General features: G+C 30.2%; 1 long non-coding RNA gene across 1 annotated transcript; it reads right to left on the reverse strand.

Moving 5' to 3' along the window:
• Positions 1–256: 256 nt before the first annotated feature.
• Positions 257–4,498, reverse strand: LOC143067909 (uncharacterized). Its single transcript, XR_012976061.1, has 4 exons — positions 4,327–4,498; positions 2,324–2,354; positions 1,310–1,496; positions 257–445 (listed from the first exon to the last, which is right to left on the reverse strand). It is a non-coding gene; the product is annotated as an uncharacterized LOC143067909 (long non-coding RNA).
• Between the last annotated feature and the right edge of the window lie 309 nt (positions 4,499–4,807).

Consider the following 4,807-nt stretch of genomic DNA (forward strand, 5'->3'; position numbering starts at 1 on the left):
TTGTATCTAATTCTCGTTAGCTCACGTATAAATACAAGTTACAAAGAGGTTAATCAAATCAAGAAGAAATACAAAATAAAAACAATTTAGAAATGAAGTGTGTAGATATCATAATAAACATTAATAATAATAATATTGTTGTATTGCTTGTAACTTCTACTTCATCCAAGTTTTACTATTCTTGTGATGTCTTGGAAAGAAAGATATCTAAGTTTTACTATTCTTGTGATGTCTTGGAAAGAAAGATAACTCGGAGTATCAACAAAACAATTTATTTTAAAACCCATTATAATTCAAATAACAAGAAAATTAAAACCATTACGCATCACAAATCTCTCTTGAACGATAAATCACAATGTTTTCGTATAGATCTACATAATAAACATTCTGAACCTAGTGAGGCAAATTCTATTCTGTGCCAATCTGTCTTTTCATCATAACGAATCTGAAAGCAAACAAACACCTATTTAGGAATAAGTGTTTATTAAGACTGACTTGTCATAAATTGTTAACTATTTTGGAGAGGCCTAAAAAAGATACTCATAATATATTTCAAAGATAACTGTGACCCAAAATCATTTGAATCACAGTGCTGGATTGTGCTTTTGTTTAGTGATGACATCTTACCAAATTATTATTTTCAATTAAATCCATAAACTATCTTGCACTTATTAAAATAACACGGATCCAAAGTATTCTTTATGTGAAAGGTAACAATGGTCTTTCTATTACATTATTTTTAACAACGTTATGTGTTCATTATTTATATTTTATCATAGAATAAGCGTCTGCCTTGATAATGAATTAACAAAATGTCCTATTTTTTTCGAATGCAAACGATGTCTTACAAAATGACACTGATCCTATACATTATTTGGTCTATCGAAATTCCAAAAATACAGTAAAAATAAATAATAGACAATTTTCGTTAAAATAAGCTCATCATTGACACCAGGATTAAACATTTTTTAAGACATTATAGTTCTTTCAAATTGGCAAATTTTGATACTGTTTTTTCGCCCTAAATGTGATTAAATAAAGTACAGATTTATTCCAGATGCGATGCATAGTAGAAAAGTTGCAAACAGATTTTGTCTACCACAATCAGTGACAATAATTTTCCACTCAAAATTCATACGACTCAACTGAAACTGGATTACCCATGTTAAATACTGTTTTCAATGAGTATCTGTGACAAATATCTTCATGATCTGCGAGTGCATCATTATTGTGTTATTTAAAGCATTATATTATCTTTCAATTATATTTATATCTATACCAAAGTATTGAGAAATAAAGATTATCGTACCCTAAAATGCATGTTATCATTCTTGTGGAAATGGAATCGTTTTGAATCGTAGTAAATGTTTTTCATTAAAATAACTCTCTGAAACAAAGAATCTGGACCGCCAGCGGTTTGTAGTTTAATATGATTAGATCCTTCTGTAGGTCCAGGACCAAATATCCTTTGGACAATTGCTATTCCACACACAGCACTGAAATGAATAGTAACATTACATATTAAAAAAGTGAAAAATAAATTCATAATACAAGATATGCAAGTTGTTTTATTAGATTTATTTTAAAAGGGTTGTATTATTTTAGTAATGATCAGTACGTTTTTCATGATGTTGTACAACAATACTAGTCAATAGTATTAGGACTTTCCTGTCGATTTCATTTGTAAATGGCGACTACAAAATGATGTCTTGTTAGACCTCTCATCTGTAATAAATCAAAAGAAATGCTGTTCAGTTTACTGCAGCAGATATTATAATAACCATTTGATATTACCCTCTAGTAGTATTTTATGTTTTCGATGAGATAAATCCTATTGCTCGCATTCATTTTAGAATAATAGTTTGATGCTTCTAAGATCCTTGACAATAAATTTAAGTTACGATTCATAATAATTCCCACTAACAAGGCAAATAACCAATATACTGTTTCAGATGAGAGAGATCAAGGTTTTTTAAAGTACAATTCGTCGTGTTCTAAACATTAAGATTATATGGGACTGTAAATGTGTAAATAAAATAAGATAGATAACAAGGACCACCAAAAAAACATCATGTATACTTTAGAGTTTTATCAGCTCTGCAAACGTCTGTATGAGGTTTTGGATTTTCTAATAGTTTGGCATCGAGCATTAATGACGAGACATCTGCATTTATTGACTAAAAGGGCATTTGTTGCAGTAAAACTTATTTACCATTAATGTTATTTCTTCTATGTGGTTTTAAAGAATGAAATACGCAATTCATATTGGGTCAATGATGGTTCTTTTACCCCAACAACTCTACAAAAAAAAAACCGCACTTACTTTATTGACTCCACATTCATCTTCTACAATCCTGAAAAGAATATGAAAATCCATTATTTTCTCAAATATGTATTATAGTGCATAAAATCACTTAAAAATGACTGGAACGAAGTCAACTTGAATGTAGATGCGTTCTTATAGATTTGATAGTTCGTTATATGCTCAATACTGCCGAACATCACATATATTTATTTTATGATGGCATATATCATTCTAACATTAAATTTTCAGCATTTTCAGGTACGCTTAGACGACATAACTCGGTGTAGCAGAACTCAGTAATTCAATACACAATTTGTTTCGTTTAAAAATATGTTATATACATTATGCATCAATTTAAACCGACATCAAATTGTCAAACAAATAAGTTGTACACTATCAAATCGGTATCATGTTTATATTACCAGTGCTTGAATATTTATACATCTGCTTGTTTACTGTCAGTCAACAATGGTACACCCCGTCAATAATTAAATATTGGTATGCATTAAAAGATATATTTTGACTGAAAGAGGTTGAAAAGTTCACATCTCAAACCGAGACTTAATTATGCATGTAAGGCCTTAAGTACAAGATAAAAAAATTATAATACACTTTTAAAACTATTTGTCTTTCACATGTATCATGGTAACAGATTTGTTCTAATCAATATATTTACTTGACAGATGTCGTAATGATTAAAATCTACAGGTATAATTTGTCGATTTTTCATGTTCATTTTACTTATTCTTACAAAAGCAGTACTGTCTTGCGATGGGGTTAAAATTGAATAAATGTATCGAATTAGATTTTAATATTTGTATATGTCTGATAGTGATATTTTGTTTTTTTTTAGCAATGTCATCTCCATTATAGTGACGACTATGAACCTCATATAAAAAATATTCACTACATCTAAAATCACGTTTTATAGCCTTTTATCATTGTATCAGCAGAGACAATTATTCTTATTAAGTTTTAACAGAAAGATTTCTGAGTCTAGAATGAGTGACACAATAGAATATGTTTACATTGACCTATAATGGTTTACTTTTTTTAAATTGTTATTTGGATGGAGAGTTGTCTCATTGGCAATCACACCACATCTTCCTATACCTATGAAAGTATTGTAGGACAATTACTATTTAAGTCAAAAAATTAACTGTTGCACTTCCTTTATCTACGAATAATGAATACCCCATATTTTGTGATAGTGTATTCATGCAGATTAGTAGAAGAATAATAAAAAACAAAAAATTCTAGCCAACGAAAGATAGATTGATAAATAAATGTTAAGAGGACAAAACTAACCAATTATAAGTACATCTTTATTAAAGTGGTTAATTTTCTTTCATGTGTTTTCATTTAACGAGTTACTTTAGAGGGCCATACATATATGTATATTGTACACATGGTGGGTGATACATGCAAAGCAGGAGACACGTGTCCTGTCGATTCAACCATAGAGTTCAAGCGATTCTCTCGGTTTTAATTTGTGATCTTGACAATTAGTTTTATAATTGATTTACTAAAACAATTTAGACTATGAGAAAATTGCCGGTATATTTGTCCTTCAAATATTATGTCATCGTATTCGCACTTCAATTCTTTTTAGTATCTGTAGCGGGGTTGCTTCCCCTCCTGAGTACAGGTAGAACATATAAAGCCTGTCTTAATCAACTGAGTTAGGGAATCGATTATTTGGCTCTGTTGGTTAACGCACTGACTGTCACGCAGGCGACCAGGGTTCGAATCTCGGTGGTGACGATATAAATTTGAAGAGTAGATACATGCTCTCCGGTTACATATCATTGCACAAACCTTTCTCCTTGACTACTGTGTTGTATCATCAGTTCCCTCAGAGCCAGTTACATAAGATCTGAAACCTATTCAGTTTGCTGGTTGCATGTTTTCAAAGACTTATGACACACCAGGCAAAAGATTGAAAAGGGGGAGATGTTCCATGACCACCAGAACATCAACTGATCAATGAAAGCTTTTAATTTGTTACTTGTTAATCATACCTTTGTTAGACGAGGTTTACTACTCAATTGTTCATTCTTCCCAATTTTGATTCTTTTCACCTGCAGTTAAGTGTCATATAAGTTGAACAAATCAAACGTATTCTGGCATGTAGATCCTGTTAATTATAACAAATAACATGCGTACACACAGATCGTTGAATCAATCTATAATATGACCTTCACATGTTAGTCTATTTATACTTTTTTTCTTGACGTAGAAATAAACTATTTATAGAAATTATTATTATATTATATATATGTACCGACCCTTAAAAACGTTATCAGTCAAAATTACAGTTATTTGTTTGAATTAGCGACATAAAGAGACATACTCGACTTTGATTACAAATGCAATATATGTACAATTAATATTCTTACTTCTTCCTTGTACGAGTTGTTATCGCTGAACAGATAGAGAATATGTCAAGTTGTAACAATAACTATCCTTAAGTTAGGAATTACAATAAAACATATACAAGTT

The sequence above is a fragment of the Mytilus galloprovincialis genome, chromosome 3 (assembly GCF_965363235.1).
Source record: "Mytilus galloprovincialis chromosome 3, xbMytGall1.hap1.1, whole genome shotgun sequence".
In the NCBI taxonomy this organism is placed as follows: Eukaryota; Metazoa; Mollusca; class Bivalvia; order Mytilida; family Mytilidae; genus Mytilus; species Mytilus galloprovincialis.